The sequence below is a fragment of the Camelus dromedarius genome, chromosome 7 (assembly GCF_036321535.1).
Source record: "Camelus dromedarius isolate mCamDro1 chromosome 7, mCamDro1.pat, whole genome shotgun sequence".
Classification (NCBI taxonomy): domain Eukaryota; kingdom Metazoa; phylum Chordata; class Mammalia; order Artiodactyla; family Camelidae; genus Camelus; species Camelus dromedarius.
The window spans coordinates 39953673-39973978 of NC_087442.1; the positions used below are offsets into that span (position 1 = coordinate 39953673).

General features: G+C 36.5%; 1 protein-coding gene across 1 annotated transcript in view; it reads right to left on the reverse strand.

Moving 5' to 3' along the window:
- Positions 1–19949, reverse strand: part of ITPRID1 (ITPR interacting domain containing 1) — a 106396-nt gene extending 86447 nt beyond the window's left edge. The window contains exon 1 of the mRNA XM_064487472.1: positions 19732–19949. The gene's annotated coding sequence lies outside the window, so the exon portion shown is untranslated. The remainder of the gene's footprint in view (positions 1–19731) is intronic.
- Between the last annotated feature and the right edge of the window lie 357 nt (positions 19950–20306).

The following is a 20306-nucleotide window of genomic DNA, read 5'->3' on the forward strand; positions in this document are numbered from 1 at the left end:
GAGAGCATCCTATCTGCAAGTCAGTCTCAAAAGTTACATAAGAATAATTTCTAGGGTATATAGTATATGTATGTATGTGTGTTTGGAAGGAGAGAGAGAATAAAGCAAGTGAAGTAAAATGTTACCAATTAAGAAGTCCGATTGAAGGCTACATAGGAGTCTTTTATACTGTATATCTTTATATCCAATTATTCTACTTCAAATAATTTCTTCTAAGGAAACAGTCAAAAATATTTCTGAATATCAGTCCAGTATGACTACAACAGCAAAAGGTTAGAAAAGACTTAAATAAACACCAGTAATGAATTGGTTATATAGTTTATGAGTTTTTCACTTAATGGAATACTATACATTCACTAAAAATAGTAATAAAATTGTATAGTTACTGAACTAGGAAGATGTCTGGAATATTTTGTCAAATGAAAAATTGTCAAGAAAAATATGTAGAGTATGATCTCATTTTGTGGGGGAGGAAAACATTATCTGTGCAGAAAGACACTAACTCAAAATGCTAAATGTGCTTATCCCCAATGGTAGGCTTTACACGGGATTTTCATTCTTATTTTGGTAATTTTGATTTGTTTAAATCTTTTTTTAATGGACATGAACTACATTTATTATGAGGAAATAATGTAATTTCCATTTCCCCAAGCCTTGAAATAAATAACAATGAAAAACCTTAAAATAGAGAATAAAAAAATTAAATGTTCTCTAAATATATTATATTATAAAATAAAATTATACATCTGATTCCATTTAGAATGTGGGAAATCACACAAGAGAATGCCACTCCTAACCTAACAATAAAAAAGCCAGATAAGCTAAAAAAAAAAATCATAGGCTTTAAAGTCAACATTATAAGAAAAACCTTAACAAATTAGAAACGTGACTGGTTTACTATTTGAAGACTTGCCCAGACTTGTCCTGAGTGGCTGAACGCCGGTGCACGCGTGTGCAGGGTGGCTAGATTGCTAAAGTATCATCTTGAATTTGAGTCCCATCCGTCTCAACCTCAGTTTCTATTTCCTCACCCTTGCTGCTCTACAGCTTCTAATGAACAGTAACCACTTAAAAAGAATCAGTCAACATAATTCACCATTTTAACAGAATAGAGGAGAAAAAAACCCAGATGATCACTTGGCAGATGAAGAAAAGGCCTTTGAGGAAATTCACCTCCCATTCATGATAACAATTCTTATCAAACTAGGAATAGAAGCTCCTCAAAAAAGCATCTGTGAAAAACCCTGTAGCTAATACCACACCTAACAGTGAATGACTGAGCACTTTTCCCTCAAATTGCAAATGAAGCAAAGATGTCTACTCTCAGCTCTTCTCTTCAACCTTGATCTCCACATCCTCGTCAGCTCAGTAAAGTGAGAAAACAAAGAAAATTAGAAAGGAAGAAATAAAACTGTTTGTATTTATAGACAACATGACAGAGAAAACTCCAGTGTGATGCAGAATTATTTAATATTAAATACTCAAATGTTCAGTATTAAAATTGTTACCATAAACTTTAATGTCATCAAAATATTTATGATACAATAAAGACACATACAACAAAATAAAGGAAATATACAATTACATATACGTATTTGTATATAATATATAATAATGATATTCTCTCAAAATATAAAGGAATTAGTCCTGAATGTCAATAGGGAGCATTTCTTGGAGGATCAAGATGATTGCTACTTTCTTCCTCAGACTTTTCCTTATTTATCTTTTATCATGATCATAAATAATTTTCACTGTGACAAAAATATATATACACTTCCCTTTTGTATTCTGCGGTATAACTAAAAGTATTATCAGAAAAAAAATGCTTATTTTCTTTAGATCAATTTCCTTCTTACAAAAAAATTCATTACTTTGTTTGATTTACCTTTGTAACAGAGATCATCTTGTGATTGTGCAGACCCTGCAGGATTCCCACCATGCCTGACCAGGCTCTGAGAAATTAAACAGCACTTTCCAGCTGTTTGGACCGTCAGAGCACCTCTGCAGCCAGCACCCCTTGGGCTCCCTCTAGATTCCTGGAGGAGCCTGCTCTGGGACAAGACCAGCCCTGGAGTTCTCCAGCTCTGCCTCCTGGACAGCCAGCCCCAGGAAGACAAGGGGATCAGTATCTCCCAGCAGACTGGGCACCACTTGGGCACACTAGAGGGGAAGCTCTGAGCAAGTCTAATCAGGCAACACTCTGGAATCTTAACCATCAAACAGGCATAAAACCTACATATAATCTTGATTATAATCATTTTCAATATCTAATTGGGAAACTAATACAAAAACGTCTCAGGTGTTAACATTATGAGGCAAGTATCATTGAACTCTGGACTCATTATGACTGTTTTGACTATTGCTTCCTCCTTTTAAGGTTTGAGTCCAGTATTAAATCATGTCCTGATGTATAAAAAGACAATGACAATTAGGTAATCTTTTGATGGAACTTTTTAGTCAAAGATGTGCAGTAAGACAAATGGATGCTCTTTTTTTTCCATTATAATTCTTCAGTTTTCATCCTTGAATCAAGTTGCCTGGATTATCAACTAAAAATACAGGATTTTCAGTTACATTTAAATTTCAGATAAAAAATAAACACTGTTTAGCATAAGTATGGGTCATGCATTATTTGGGACCTATTCATACCAAAAAATTGCTGTTTATCTAAAATTCAAATGTAACTGGGTGCCTTGTATTCATCTGGCAAACCTATTCCTGAATCAGCTTTCCCCACTCTTTCAAAAGGAGTTTTTCACTCCTATAGCAGTTTCTGCCTATACCAAAAAATCCCACATGGCCTGAGCACATCAAGCTTAGTTTTCACACTTAGTGAATTCACTGATTAATTAAAAGCCAAAGAGTTTAACTCTTTTGCCTCTAATGAATTAGAGCTCCCTCAGATAGTAAGGAAAAAATAATCAATAAAAATGATATAAAAGATCCAAGATACAAAAAATAAACACAAAAGGGAGGAAATATAATTTCTGCATCTCACCTGAGAAACATCGCTTGAAATAATATTCACAATGTAGGAGAAATAAGCTAACCATTTTGGGCCTAGAGCATTCCCCTCCCCTGTGTTTTAGACCTTTCTGTGTTAATGGCAGCCACCCAGGCAGTCGCAGGGATGCTGAAATCGTTCAGGCCAGAATCCATGACAATTAGATTGTTTACCTTATTGCTAATAGTCTTTCTTCTTAGGAATCCCCCTGTCACACAGCTGCAGGTAAAGAAAGTTTCAGAACATGCCACGGCTGCCCTTTCATTCCAACTGAGAGAAAATGAGAACAGAGAACTAATATCCCCTCCCCTATAGGCTGGAAACAAATTATAAGAGTTACTATACCAGAAGAAAGGAGTCTCAGCAGAGAAGGGGTCCTTGTAGTTAGTTTGCTGCAGTTCCCAAAGAGTGTTTGTAGGGGTCTCGGATACCTTCCTGTCTCCTTGAGCATCACAGCTGCTAACACTAAAAAGTCTTTGTGACCACAGAACTGTGAACCAGGCTTCTATCAGTTCCTATTTAAAAGTTAGTCATGGAAAGCCAGGATGGTCCGCTGGCCAAGATCCATGGTCAAGTTGGGAATGAAGATGTATAGTGTTTTCTCTACCCTCCCCTCTAAGGAAAGAAACCAATAAGAAAGTAAGAGTTAGAAATGCTTGAAGTTATTAGTAATAAGTCCTGGACTTAGAGGACTGTGTGGGGAATGGATACAATGGTTCCTATTTTTATTTCTATGAATACTCTTGCTGTCCCTTTAATGCCTTCTGACCTGTTGGCAGTGGCATCAGGTCTGAATGCAGGATTGGAAAGTACTTCGCTGAGGAAGTAAAGCAAACTTGTCCTCATTTGGTTACCATGGTTATGGTACTGTGTGTTACCAACCTGGTGATTTGCATTGCAAACCATCACTGGAAATGAGGACACTGGAACTTGATATTCTGCGTGGAGAGATCCAATTCACAGGAACTTCTATTGGAAGGTTCAGAGGAAACAGAACATAAATACACACACACATACTCCCAAACACATAAAGAAGAGGACCAGTCTGTATGGGCCAACAGTCAATCTTATTCTCCATGAATTTCAGTATCTATGAAGTATTTTAGTTGAAAGATCAGACGATGTCACTTTAGAAAGGTAAATAAGCACATTATCAGCCTCATTTAAAAAAAATTAAATTCCACAGCTGCATTCAGCATGCATTCTTGTGAAGGACATAATGCTAAAGCATTCTCTAAAAATTGTTCTATCCTTGAGTCATGCAAGCCAGTAACATTCTTCACTTTGATAAGCTGCGTTAGCAGAGTTTCAAATGATGGAAAAAATCATGTGCATTTCAAATTATATTTAACTTCAAATGAACAGGAACCCCAATATATGAAAGCAAAGTGCTGAGGTTGTCTTCAAGGGGAATGAAGGGAAAGGGCCTCATCAAATCTTCTCTCTCCCTCTCGAACGACAGCTGGTGAGGTTCCTCCGCAGAGCCCCTGGTATCAGTAAGCAGAGTCGGAATAGCCTTATAAACTGGCCAGAAATCTATCCCAGGAGAAATCCATCCCAAAAGAAACCCTCTGTCTCCTAGGGTTCTCTCAGCTCTCCACCACCAGTACGTGAGACCTTTACTCTCGGAAGCCCAGGAGTCTCTCGAGGCCTGAGATAACACCACAGCCACCTTTCCTCCAGCGGCGTCTACAAAGGAGACCAGAACCTTTGTCTCGGACAAAGGCTAATTGACAAAGCACACTTTAACTGAAATACCATGTCCAGAACTACACTGGAAAATGCAGTCCATATTTTAACAGTCTTCATTTTAATAAAAATAGATTTGCGATTGCATCCACAAAGAAACCCTTTTTACCCATACTTTAGTAATCCATTAGTTATATATGTATTTATTTATTTATGTAAGTAATTTATTGGGAGGTTGCAGTACACAATGCATTGAAATCTGTATTAGAAATTAGGAGAATAGGACTCTATCGTAACCCAGTTTCTACTAGAATTGTCTTGGGAAAATCAATTCCTCTTCAGAGGCATAGTAAAATCAGAAAAAGAATGTGTACATCACTGAATTTTTTTTTAAAAAAGCTTTCTGCATGAAAATTAAAGACAATACCATATACTACATCAAAGCCTGTGAAACAATGAGAAATTGATAGCCAATGCATTGCTATTCTAAGAACAATCTTCCAAATAAAACACCTTCCTCCCAGGTCTGTTCACCAGCATTCAGAATATTATCTTCTTTAGCAACAAAGAAATACATAAAGTTGAAGTAGCTTACTGTCTAAGGGAGAAGGCAATAAAGTAAATCAAAATGATAATAGAGTTGCTAATTTTGAGGGGGTAAAAGGAGAGAGTTCCATGGAATCTCATAGGTAGAACCCTCAGCCCAGATTTGAGGGTTTGTAAAAAGCATCCTGGAAGATATGGTCTAAGCTTGGTCCTAAGGGAGAATAGAAGTTAGTAGAAGGAGATGAAGGAGAAGGGAAATAAGCTAACAGGAGGTACTCCTATTAGTAGGAAGATGAAGGTAGGGCCAAAATGAGACTGGAAAAGTGATGCCATGAATTTTCCATATCTTCAATAAGTAAATCATTCTCATAACCTTCATCCTGTAATACAATGGCAAGGATAAGGAAAGTGAGATCCAGAAAAGCTAAATGATATGATAATATTTGGTCTATTAGGCGCTAGAACTAAGGTCTCAGGAATCCTTTACCTAATGCTACCATTAATGGATCGTCCTGGGAAAACAAGCTAAAAGAAGAGGCAGAGGTTTAATGTCTTTCCAATTAACTGAGTTCACTTGTAGTCAGTCCCATTTGTCTGGAGTAGCCTTCTTAAGGGCCCCATATAGTAAATGTAAGCCCCTATCCTCTGCATGGGTAGGGAGAAGAAGGCGATGCATGTCCAGCCATGAAATAGCTCCTAATTGAAGCCAAGATGACAGGTGAGTTCACTACAGGAAAGAGTCTGGAGTGAGAGGACATACAATACCAAGCAGGAGAGCAAGATGAAGGGGAGAATTAAGAGTGCCAAAATCCGAAGCCAGCTTGTAAGCTCTGGAGAACTGAAACCTTTGATCTGCATGAGAAGCCAAGTTACAACCATCACGTTGCTTGATGAGTCTAGAAAAGAGTCAGCTGTATTGTTAAAATGTCTAATGAGTTCAAACTATCACAGGGAAAAAGTTGAGACTTTAGGTTCAAGGGTTCCCAAACCTGAATCTGCATGGAATTCCCTGGCGCTTTTAGTCAGTAGGTCTGGGGTGGGATGAGAAAATCCAAATTTTTAAGTTCTCCAAAGAAACTTTGATGTAGCGAATCCCAGAGCAGCATTTCAGAATCATTGTTTCTGGTTAGTGCATCCTTTCTCCTGATTGAACTCTGACCAGTTTTGCTTCTTGACATTGTTCTTACACACACACACACAAACACACTCACCTTCTGTTATTAAACATTTAAAAGATATTGGATTAGACTAGAAGAGCTGTGTTATTCTTCCCTCTTTCACCCTGTGAAAATTTCTCATACAGAGAGATGCATGATAATGGCGGTGATGGTTTAAATGATCAAAGGCAGAACCTGGGGTAGGGAGACAGAGCTTCGGCCTCCCTAGAATTTCATCAAACCCACATTGTTTACTAAGACCAACTGAAGTGTTTCCTATCTTATAAAAAAGATTATGTCTTCAAAGGAATATCCACTCTCATTTCAACCGAGACCCTCCCACACAGGAATCCTGTATGTAACAGCAGTGACAAAAATAAGATGATGAGATGATAATAGTGATCGTAATAATTCTTACTGACTTGTGCCAAACCCCACACTAAAAGTTTTACAATATTTTCTTACTTGATGGAAGTTATTATCATCCCAATTTTATAGATAAGGAAACTGAGTGTCACAGTTATTAAACAACTTGTCCCCAGTCACACAAGTCGTAATGGTTAGAGCTAGGAGTCAGGCAAATCTAGGCTTATCTGACTTCCAAATCCACATTGTTAACAATTATATATATATTCTCTGGTCTCAAAAAAGAGTATATAAACAGCTCTTATAAACTTTCCAAATGGTTAATTCAGGGAAAGAGAGTATATTTTTTTCGGAGTTGTCAAAATCTTTCTCAGTTTTCCAATGATTCTGAATAAAAGGGAAGTAGATTTAGCCCAGTTGTTCTGGGTCCACGAGTTAAGTCAGAGAACTGGTTGTTATGTTTGTTGAGAGAGGTTCCAAGCAGGTCCAAGAACTCTGGCTAAACATAGATAAGAACTAAAGGTAGGCTCTCCTTTCTTTCACATTCATGCAAAGACACTGAAGCTAAATAATTTTTTAACATTCCCAATGAACCAGAAACATACTAGAAAACACAAGCCCCATGTTCAGTTCAATTGAATGATGATTATGATGATTTATAGGTTAGTAAACTACAAAAAATAAATGAGAGGTAATTCTTTCCTATATAACCTTTAGTAGATAATATAAGTCGAGATGCTAAATGCATATCATGAGATTAACTGACCCCAAATAGCTCTGTGTTCCCCTAGAAAGACATCAAGATGGTGCTTCATTTTAGTAAGATCTTTAGTGATGCCTATTACTATATTTTACCCCTTTGAGTTAGATTTGACATATCATGCATGCTCAGCAAATATCTGGGTATAGTAAATCCTGCTAGATCAATTCAATTTTTCTACAGTAAAGATCCAAATCAAATGCTGTCTCCAGCAGGAAGAAAACTCCCCTGTTTTACTCTCGTTTTGCTTATGCTTGTCCAGAGCACTTACTACACTGTGCCTGCTATTAGAACATGGATTCTCAACTGGAACTGATTTTCCCTCCAAGGGGACCTTTGGCAATGTCTGAAGACATTTTTGGCTGTCAGTGGGAAGGAGGATGTTACTTGTATCTCATGAGTAGACGCCAAGGATACCGTTGAGCATGCTACAATACACAGGGCTGCTAGGCTATCCCCTACTAACAGAGAATTTTTCAGTCCCAAATAACAAAAGCATTGATATTTGGAAAACCCTGAATTAGACAATGGGAAGACATAAATTGCTTAGAGTTTGAGCCATGGGTTCTTAGTTCCAGCTCTGGCTCCAATATTTACTACCTGTGGGACACTGAGCAGGTCTAAATTTCTGAATCTCAATATTCTCATCAGTAAAATGTAGATACTTATTTTACATATGTTCCCTTCACAAAAAATATTGTAGGGTTTACTGCAACAATGCATTTAAAAATGGCCTGTAAACTTAATACAGTCATCATTAGATGCATTGAAATTGTATGTATAATGATGACTATAATAATAATAATTGTGCATGCATCTTGGATGTAGAGGTCTAGAGCTCAGTAATAAAATCTAGGCTGGATTTTAAATCTAACTAGAATCTTACTCATTTTAATTTCATCTCAATGAGTATTTATTGAGCAGAATCTCTGGGCTGGCATTCTTCTAGGTACTATAGATATAAAAATGAGATATTTTCCCTGAATTAAAGGGCTCTTTTTTTTTATGATAGAGATAGAGTCATAAACAAAAATTACAATACCATGTAAAATAACCTAAGATAACAGGGGATAGGTGAATAAAGTTTTTTAGAAGCAGAGCAATTCAAGATATATTTTAAAAGTTTATGGGCTACTTTATTACTGGCAACAAAAAAACTTTCTTTACTACCTTACTTTACTGATCCCCATGGGGGAAAATATACATTCTTATGACTTAGATTACCCACTCTACAGAATAGATGAAAGTCAATAAGGAACTGAAATTGCTTTTTAACAATGAATATGTTAAATCTGACCGTATAGAAAAGTAACAAAATAGAGGAAGTTCTCTAGTCTTTAATCCTGAAATGGGACCACTAGCCATGACTCAAGATAGCTGCATATGCCGTGAATTGCTCATTGTTGTAACTGAGGTATAAAATGTTCTCAGAATGCAAGTGAATGGTATTTGGGGGAAGTTTTCTAGGATACTCCAGGCAGCTGGACAGTATTCCCAGTTACTTTGCTCACAGGAAATAAATAAACGCTCAATAAATGTTTGATAAACTTAACTGGATTGACCTGACACAGTAATAGAGGAAGTGGGCACTGATTTTGTCCCTTTCTCTACCAAGCCACCATGTTTGGTTGGAAGGGAGAGTAACAAATATCGGGGACATCTCATTGGAAACAGTGAGCAGACGTATCTTGCCTATACATAATCTTGGGTACTCAACAATGTCAGCATTACTGAGGAGTTGTTATATTACTAACATACACTTCCTGTACTGTCCATTGTCATATTCCCGTTCATGGATCTCCTAATCTAGAATGCATTCAGTATTTCCTAAGCTAATGGTTCCAAGCCATTTTAATCCAACAGGCTCTTCAGTGGTTCAAGAAGAACCAATACTCTTAAAACTATCATTTACATCAACAAACCTCATAAAGTTAGTAAAAAAAAAAAAACAAACCCTACTATTCCACACCATAAACACAGTGAGTATGACATAATTGGACAGCACCTAAGATCAAGGATGAAGTCCAAGGTGATCTCTCCCATTTTTGTGGGCTTTACCTTCAGGAAACCCAACAGGTCCTCACCGTGAAGATGCAAGAAAGATACTATAATGGCTCTGGGAGAGGTGGAGGAAGAGTAACCATTGTGAAATATGCCCAGAACCTTCTCCATAACCAAAGACTGTTCTCCAAGGGAGAAGACTTTGCCAGAACCTTACCCCAATTGTGGAAGAGCATTCTTCCTATTCTAGACTACTTTAGATTTCTTGTCTCACCTAAGAAAAAGCACAGTCAACAGGGGTCAGGGTTTCAAGGAAATAGATCGGGAATGCTGCAGCCAGGTATGGCAATAGGGGCAGGAGGGAAGAAGGTATATCATTGGAGAAACACTTGTGGAAGTCTCAGCCCCAACACAGAGATCCACTAAAACACTGAGATCTAGTCAGAAAATAACAGAATGTTTCCTCTCCCCCAACATTTTACTAACACACCAATAGAGTTCTAATATAATAATAGTGGATTACAGCTGACAGATCTTCAAGTCCCTCTCCACCACCACCCCCCCGCCTTATCCCCAACCCTTTCTCTCTCTCTGAGGAGTATTTGGGGAGAATCAAACTCAAGACAGAGGCACAAACCAAGACACTAGAGGAATTTGAAATCTCTGGCATCTACAACCATGGTAAACATTAAATGTAGTCCAATCCCTGGTCAGATTAACATAAATTCTTACACTAAGGCTATTTACTTCAGCATTTATTACCTGATACAACAAACAATTACAAGACAAGAAAAAACACAGTCTGAAGAGAGAAAATAATTATCAGAACCAAACTCAGATATGACACAGATGTTGGAATTATCAGATAAGGAATATAAAATAACTATATTTAATAAATTAGTAGTCTAATGGAAAAAGTAGACAGCATGCAAGAAAAGATGGGTAATGTAAGCAGAGAGATGAAAACTCTAAGAAAAATATCTAATGGAAAGTCTAGGAATCAAAAATGCTACAACAAAAATGAAGAATGCATTTGGTGAACTCATCAGTAGACTCACACAGCCATGAAAAGGATCAGTGACCTTACAGATAGATCAGCAGAAACTTCCCAAACTGAAAATCAAATAGGAAAAAGAATGAAATGTAAAACAGGACATCTAAAACTATGGGATAATTTCAAAAGGTTTAACATACACAATTTTACTACTAGAAAGAGAAAAAAAAGAGAACAGAGCAGAAGAAACACCTGAAGTGGTAACAGCTGAGAACTTTCAAAGTTAACAACGGACTCCAAACCACAGAGTTAGGAAGTTTAGAAAGCACTAAGTAGGATAAATACTAGAAAACCACACCCAGGCATATTATTTTCAAACTGCAGAAAGCTAAAAACAACGAGAAAAGTTGGCAAGAAGCTGGGGTTGGGGGTGGGATGTACTTATAAAGAAACAAGGATAAGAATTACACCAGGCTTCTCACCAGCCATAAAAGCATGAAGAGAGTCAAGTAAAATATTTCAAATATTGAATGAAAATGTCCCATCAATTTAGAGTTTTATATCCAATTTTATATCCAGTGAAATTATCCTTCAAATGTAAAGAAGAAATAAATACATTCTCTCCTGTTTTTTGAAATACAAAATCTCCAGAGTTGCTGGTTTCTTTTATTATTATTATTTTATTGCAGTATAGTTGATTTATAATGTTAACTACAGGTGTACAGCAAAGAGATTCAGTTATACATATACATTTTTTTCTTTTCAGATTCTTTTCCATATTATTATATGAAACTGAGTGTAGTTTCCTGTACTATACAGTAGGTCCTTGTTGTTTATCTGTTTTACATATAATAATGTGGGATTAACAGATACACATTACTAAACACATTCTCAGAAACACAAAAATTAAGAGAATCACTAGCAGAACTACCCTGCAAGAAATGTTTAAAGAATTTCTTCATGTAGAAGAAAAACAATACATGTCAGAAACTTAGATCTACAAAAGAAAGGAGAAGCATTGAAGAAGGAATATATACATGTGAAATATTTTTAAAAGTTTCTTATTCTTAAGTGATCTAAAATACAACTACTTTCAGTAATAGCAGCAGCAATGTATTGGGTGATTAAAGTATATGAATAAGTGAAATAAAATATAGTAATATCACAAGGGATGGGAGAGAGGAACTGGGAATACTCCATTATAAATTACCTGCATTACATGAGAAATGGTATAATGTTATTTAAAGGTGAATTTAGATTATTTAAAAATGAGTAGTGTAAACTCCTGGGAAAACCCTAAAAATGTTTTAAAGTAAGTATACAAGACATGTTAAGAGAGAAATAGAACAGAGTTATATAAAATGCTCAATAAAACCAGAGAAAGCAAAAAAGAAGGGAAAAAAGAAACAAAGAACAAATGCAACAAATAGAAAACAATTAAAAACATAGTAAGGGGGAGGGTATAGCTCAGTGGTAGAGTGCATGCCTAGCATGCACAAGGTCCTGGGTTCAATCCCCAGGACCTTCATTAAATAAATAAATAATAAACCTAATTGCCTCCCCCTGCAAAAAGTAAATAAATAAACAAACAAAACTAAAATACATATGTATTTGTTTAAAAGCATAGTAGATATAATATTATTTCCATTGTATCAATAAGCATTTTAAATGTCAGTGCTCTAAATATAGCAATTAAAAGACAGAGAATGTTAGAGTGGGTTAAAAAACAATCCCCAATTTGATGTTGTCTACAAGAAATCCATTTTAAATATAAACAGATAGATTAAAAGTAAAAGGGATGGAGAAAGATACACCACACTAATCAAAAGAAAGCTGGATTAGCTATATTCCTTCCGAACAAAGCTGACTTTAGAACAAGGGATTATCAGGGATAAAAACTGGCATTATGTAATGATAAGGGTATAACTTCTCCAGAAGGCATAGCAATTCTAAATGTGTGTGTATAACAGAGAAGAACAAACCTGACTCCATATTGGATCTATTCCTTTAGCTCTAACCTTTGTGCTTTGTTGCCTATGCTTAGTCATGCTGGTTCTGCACCTTTGTCCCATGAAACAGTAAAAGAATGTTGCCTATAGCCTGAAATACATGTAACAACCTTTTCTCAAGGCTCTGCCTTCCAGGCTTGACCTTTAAAGTCATAACAATTTTCCTTTCATATGGAATAAAAAGTTGCAGAACAGAAAAAAAAATTTTTTGTCTTGTTGAAAGTTTACAAGAATACTGTGACCAGATGAGACCTGATCTATGGAAAGTTCAAGAACAAAGAATTATTACATCTCCTCCAGGGTCTGGCCTGCACCAAGAGGTGTATGATAACCAGCCACACTCTCTCCCCTTTTAGTATAAAAAAAAGCCTGAATTCTAACTCAAGTGAGATGGTTCTTTGGGACACTAGTTCACCATTTTCTGGGTCTCCTGCCCTTCTAAATAAAGTCACTATTCCTTGCACCTAAAACTTGTCTCTCGATTTACTGGCCTGACATGCAATGAGCAGTATGAACTTGGACTGGTAACATATGCACTTAAAACAGAAGCATAAAAATACATGAGGTGAAAATTGATATAACTGATAGGAGAAATAGATAAATCCACTATTGTAGTTGGAGACATCAACATGCCTCTTTCAGTAACTGATACACAAAGCAGGCAGAAAATCAGTAAGGATACTGATGCCCTGAACAGGACTATTACCCAACTGATCTTGTTGAAATGGATAGGACATTTCATCCAACTACGAGAGAATATACATTCTCCTCAAGCTCACATGGAACAGTCAATAAAGTTGACCACGTTCTGGGCCATAAAATATACCTTAATAAATTGACAAGACTAGTAATCACATGAAGTATGTTTTCGTGCCACAATAGAATAGACTTAGAAATCAATAACACAAAAATAACTAGAAAATCTCAAAATATTTCGAGATTAAGCAGCACAATTCTAAATAACATGTGGGATAAAGAAGGAATCTCAAGATGTTTAAAAATATTTTGAACTAAATGAAAATGAAAATACTACTTATCAAAAAGTGTAAGATGCAGCAAAATTAGTACTAAGAAGGAAATGTGTGGTACTAAACACATATTTTAGAAAAGAATAAAGATCTAAAATCTATAATCAAAGCTTCTACCTAAGAAACTAAAGAAAGAGGAGGAACATAAGCCTAAAACAAGCAGAGGAAGAGAAAAGAAATTTTAAAAAGCAAAAATCAATGAAATTGAAAACAGGAAAACAGAGAAAAATCAATGAAACCAAAAACTGGTTATTTGAAAAGACAAATAAAAAGGTTAAATCTTTAGCCAGACTAAGTGAAAATAAAAGGGAAAAGAAACAATCGCAGTGTGGGCACCAGGTTTCTCACAGTTGGAGTGGAATTTTACAAATAAACAAGAAGAGGCCAGAATGATACAGGTGGTAATGGATCGGAGTTGGGGACATCAGTATTAACTCATGATTAGCTTACTATACGTACAGATGGTCACATATGGAAATATTTATAGACATGTTTATATACAAGGGTTAGCACACACACATATATATCCTCCCTCTGTCATCTGAGAGGGCCTAGAAGCAAAACACACCTCCAGTAATAAGCATGCACAGTACCTAGATCTTGGTTTCTAATCTCATTCTTCGATAAAAAGAACCAATGAACCTCAAGAGATGGGTGAAATATAAATGATGAACTTGTCACATTTTATAGTGCCAGAAAGTGAGGATGTGCTAAACACACACACACACACACACACACAAGCATGTACACATAATGATGTGGTATGTCAAAGAGATACAAAAACCTGCTGAGAAAGCTCTAATGGCCAAAGCTGGCACAATGCAAGCACACAGTAAATAAAGCAGCACTGAATTCTCAACTGAAGTTTAAAATAAATATTTATGAGTCCATACTGATAGAAATAAATGACCGAATAAACAAATAATCGTGGGAGAATAGACAAATCTCCCATGCAGAAGAATCCCAAATAAATTACGCAGATACTCCACCTTCTAACTTCTCACTCCTCGGGTGCAGGCTATTCGTAGTGACTTTCTTCCAAATAATAAAGTATGGAGAGGTGGGGGGAGTAACTTTACAGAAGAGAAACCTGACAAACACCACCTGAACCAGGTGATCAAGGTTAACAGCAACGGTCATGTCATGCTGATAGTCTGTGCCCTTGATAAGATGTGATGAGAATGCCACTTTACCTCTGTGACCTTCCTCCCTCACACCCGTAACTCCAGTCTGGTCATAAGAAAACACCAAGAAAAATCCCACCTGAAGGACACTTTACAAAATACTTGATCAATATTCTTCAAAAATGTCAAGTTCATAAAAACAAAGTCTGAGAAACTATGACAGTTAAGAGGAGCCTAAGAAGTTGTGAAAACTAAATGTGGTATCTTGGGTGGAATCATGGAGCAGAAAAAGAACATTAGGTAAAAACTAAAGAAACAAATACAGTATGCTCTTATAGTTAATGACGATGTATCAATATTTGTTCATTAATCATAATAAATGTACCATACTAATGTAAGATGGTAATAATAGGGGAAAGCGGGTATAGGGAACTCTCTCTCTTTGTAATTTTTCTGTAAATTTGCTTTTCTGCAAAACTATTCAAAAATAAATTATTTATCTGGCAGTTAGACTAAGTGGTATTTAGTATATTCACTCTAATTCTGATATTCAATGATTTTCAGACAAGGTATTTGTGATAGCTAAGTGACAAATAGCAGCAAGATACATACATGTATCTAATAAAATTATATATATATTGAGAATGAAAATATACACCTATATGCATGATTATGCATGTATATACATCTACATAAGTGTAATATTACTATATATAAGGATATATAATAAAATGTTAAGGTAGTTATCTCTGGATGATACATGCTTATGGACAGTTTTTATTCTCTTCATTCTATTGACAGTATTTTAAAAACAATTGACCAAGGACATAATTATTTTTTGTAAAATAAAAACAATAAAGTTTTCATTCTAAAAACCAACAAGTATCCATGATGAGTGATGCCTGTCTGGGTTATGTGCCCCTCCTCCAAGCCTAACCAATTCTCCATGCTTACGTCTATCATTGTATTTACCAAAAAAAAAAAAAAAAAGAAATCATACATTTATGTTATTTGTCTTACTAGATTACAAAATTCTTAAGGACAAAAAACAATCTGTCACTTCTGCATCACTATTATCTAGTACAGAGCCTGGTATATTGTGCATCTGGGGGCACAGGCAGAGGGCAACGCAGAGTGAAATCTTGGGCAAGTAAGCAACTGATCCAATTTTCTCATATATGACATGTGAAATCTGGGCTACTTCCATCTCTGGAGTTCCTTCCAGATCTGAGATTCAAGGTTCTCTGCCCATATCAATGAATTAGGCATAATTTCACAAAATAAGAACTACAGGAAATTACGTGACTTGCCCAGCTTCTTCTTTTGCATCTTCTGGAAGACGATGGAAGACTGAGATTCAGGAAATGTCTGCTCCGTGGGAACTGGTTCAGAAAGCCTTTTTCTGTAGGCTTTAAATAATTTATTATTGATAGTTAAATTTGTCCTTGAAAATTTACAAGGTTTGAACAAATCAGAGTGGTTAAAATATGGAAGGATTAAATACAAGGATAATTACTTTATTAAGACCTTACTGAAATTATTTTTAACTGTAAAAAATTTCTGCAGTATGCAGAAAATACTCTGTGTGATGAAGTGAGCATATTGCTATATGTGTGTCATTCTAAGTATACTGCTTTTCCTTGGACCTGAGATTAAGGAAGAATGATGAAAAAGGACAAGTCACCATCTATACATCTTGAAATCACAGTCTTAGTCCCTTCCAGCATCAGTGATTCTGCCATCTCCTTATCAGCAACATTCTCCAGTTATCCTACTCCCGTCCCCCACCATTGACACTGATTACTTGAAATATCAAGTTCACCTAGAAGAGCCTATTACAGTTTGTTCTAGTTTTCTATTGAGTTGCAACAAATTGCTACAGATTTAATAGCTTAAGACAACACAAACTATATTATCCTAAAGTTTTAGAGGTCAGAAACCCAAAATGGGTCTCACTGGGCCAAAATCAAGGTGCCAGCAAGGCTGCATTCCTTTCCAAGGGCTCTGGGGAAGAACCCATCCCCTGCCTTTTCCAAAGTCTAGAGGTGGCTCACATTCTTCAGCTCCTGGCCACTTCCTCCGTCTTCAATACCAGCAGGACAGCATCTGCAAATCTCTCTCTGCACTGACATTCTGCTCCTGCCATCACATCTTTTCTGACTCTGAATCTCCTGCTTGTCTCCAATAAGGACCCTTAAGATCACCCAGATAATCCAGGATAATCTCCGCATCTCAAGATCCTTCATTTTTTCACACCCACAACGTTCCTTTTGGTATGTAAGGTAACACATTGAAATCTTTGGTATGGGAGTCCTTATTCTGTCTACTGTATGTCTGTCTATCTTTCACTATCCAGCAGAGTGGACACCTCTATTTTCACAGCAATCTCTGAGATAGTCACTTTTTGGTACCAATCACATCTTGTCACAGAGAAGCCACTACTTTGTCAGTTCTATAAAGATGGCCCTTATAGAAAGTGTAAATGGGTATGTAAGGTGCTAATTAGAGCATGTAATACTTTTGTATTCAGACAAAATTTGTTTTTTTCTTAAAAGTATAGCTTTGGTGAGACAGACTTAGATTTAAATTTGGGCTCCACCATCTATTATCTGTCACTTAGAATCAGCTGCTTTCTTTCTCTGAATTTGCCATCTCTAACTCAGCCACATTTTCTACCACCCTTATACTAGACCCCGCCATTCCTGACATTTCTTTATGTGAGATTAGAAGAGTATCCAAGGTGTCTTAAACTATGTAGTTTAAGTCATAATTTAACTTCATAGACTTAAAAGAAATAAATAAGTAGAATAAATAAGATCATATAATTTGGGTGTGCTTTTTACTTGAAAAGTCTAAAAGGTTTGCTGTATTAATTCTCTTCTCTGAAAATATTTTCAATATTTATTTTCTATAACCTATAAACACATACCAAAAATCTCTGAAAAACTATCTAAATGTCCAATAAGACACCTAGGTGATGAAGTATTACTTGTATTATAAAATATGATATTTATAAAAAGAGTTTTATAATTAATCTCCAGGTCCCTCCCTCTCCTTGCCCAACCCATGTGTGTCTGTGATTCTCTGAAACTTGCCCAAATTGTTCTGCATGCCCTATGGTTCTGGGAGTCCAGTTTTTTTTTTTTTTTTAATTAAACTAGGTTCCCAAATGTACTCTCCTTCCTTCCCTGGTGCCCCTCTTCATTAAAATTGTATGAAATTTGCTAAGGGTTCAATGTTTACCTAGAAATCTAGTATATTATTAGCAGCATAACTTATTCAGGATGACTCAAAATATAAAGACTATTTCTTTTCTTAACACAGTATCATTGGCGTCTTCCATCATGAAAGAGAAAATCACTAGTCCTACCTGTAAAAGAGCTTCAAACCTTAATTTCACTCTTGGGATCTGTGCCCTGATTCCGCCATTCCCTTTTCCCATTCTCTCATTCACACTCCCTCCTTCATTCTTTTTCTACTTAAGAAATATATCAGTTTGGCTCATTGAAAACATTTTATTTTATTTTAGGGGGTAGTAATTATGTATGTATGTATGTATGTATGTATGTATGTATGTATGTATGTATGTATGTATTAATGGCGGTACTGGGAATGAACCCAGGACCTCCTTCATGCTAAACACATGCTCTACCACTGAGCTATACACTACACCCCCCTTTTGGGGGGGGGCATTGCAAACATTTTAAACAATACATATTAAACAATACAATGCATATAAGATGAAGTGAGTAATTTTTCCCACCTTCTCAATCTTGTGAAGTAATTATTATAAAAAGCATTGCCAGTCATTGTCTTATGACTGCTGCTGGACATCATGCCTTGTCCAAGCACGTAAATCTGATTTATTTTTCAGTGGCCATATAGCCACTGAATGGACATACCATATTTGCTTCTCTCTAGTGCTCTCTTTACTGTTGCCGCAGAAAGCAGTGTTTCCCTCAATGCATTTATTACTCCTTGTATTTCTCCGTGGAGAAGTACTGGAAAGGAATGAAAAAGCAGTCCTACAAAAATTCCCTTAAAAATTCTTTTTCCCCGAAATCCCTCACTTCTTGATCTCTTATCTTGGAGGAGTTTGGGAAGTGGTCTGATAAAGTTATTATTTAGTTGCATACTATCAAATACAAATAGACAATTACTAGAGCACAATTCCCTCTCTCCTGACAGTTCTTAGTGATGGTGATTGAAATGAGCCAGCCTCATGTCAGAACAAGGAGAAGTGAGAGGTAGGGAGTCCTGTGCTGACTTAAGAAAAGTATCTGCTGAAAATACAATTGCTTTGATTTTATAGAAAGGTAGACAGAGAGACACATACACATACACACACACACACACACACACACACACGTATACACACACACATATACATAAAGCAGTTGTATTTATATATGTTGATACATAAATATATATCTGCAAATATGTTCTATTGTCTGACTGGAACACTCAGTCTCACTAGTATTTAGTATGTTTCATTAATTAACAATTCATATCTGTTAAAGATAAAGTACCAAAATGCCATTCTGAACATTGCTCTGAATGACATCCTCACACAAAAATATCACCAACTGGAAACCAGAAATGGAGCATCATGATTATAAGTGGTTCTTACCTCCTGGACCTTCTCTCTCTCTCTCCCTCCCCCTCCTTCCTTCCCTGGAATTAGCTAGGTTTCATGACCACACACTTATTTGCCAATTCTCAGCTATAACTCTACATTATTATTATTTTGATCTCCTCCTACCCACAGAGAGACTCAGAATTAATTCTCCTTCTTCTGTCTCTTCCTCAGTGAACTCTTCAACCCCTTCCTCAGCAACAGCATTTAACATCATACTGTTTGTTTCCAACAATCGCAGTCTCCTCAATTTCACCTGCGTTGAACCCAAACCTGTCAGCTTGGTTTCAGTCAGAAGATTCTTAAATATAGGAAGAGGAGAAAGGAAGCCGACTTTCTATGTCTCTTCTTTCAGTCATCAGGGAGAGCATTTAGGTTACTGAGGCACAAAGAAAAGGTCCAGGTAAACAGTCTTACCTCCCTCAGTTGGTGCAGAGCTCAGGGGACAAGCAAAGTTCACCCCCTAAACAAGCAGGTCCAGAGACCCTTCCACCGGCCCCATCAACCTGCAACAAAAGCTCCACTCCCGAACAGTCTGAAAGTTGCGTATTTGCACAGCTCCTGTAGCATTTGCCTAATCTTGCATGACATTTTCATAATCCACACCCATTTGTCCAAAGGAAAAAAAAAACTTGTTTTCCTGATCTTTTTGCTTCAGGAGATATTCGAAACAGGGGTCTCCTTCAGACAAATAAACCAGACTAGAAGAGACTTCCTGCATTTCTTGGCCCACGAGATTTTTGGAGGTCTACTTGGTGCCAGGCCCTGGGCTGGGAAAAGGAAATGTGAAGATGAACAAATCACTCTGCTCTCCCTCAAGAAGCCAGCAGCCTTTTCAGGGCCACAACTAGTAACTCCCGTGGAGGAATACTGAGGCAAAGAGGGGGAGGGGACATACTGTCCAATGAGAATTTGGGGAGGCTTCACCAAGGAGATAATGCTTGCAATAAGTTTTTTTTCTTTACTTTTTTTTTAATTGAGTTACAGTCATT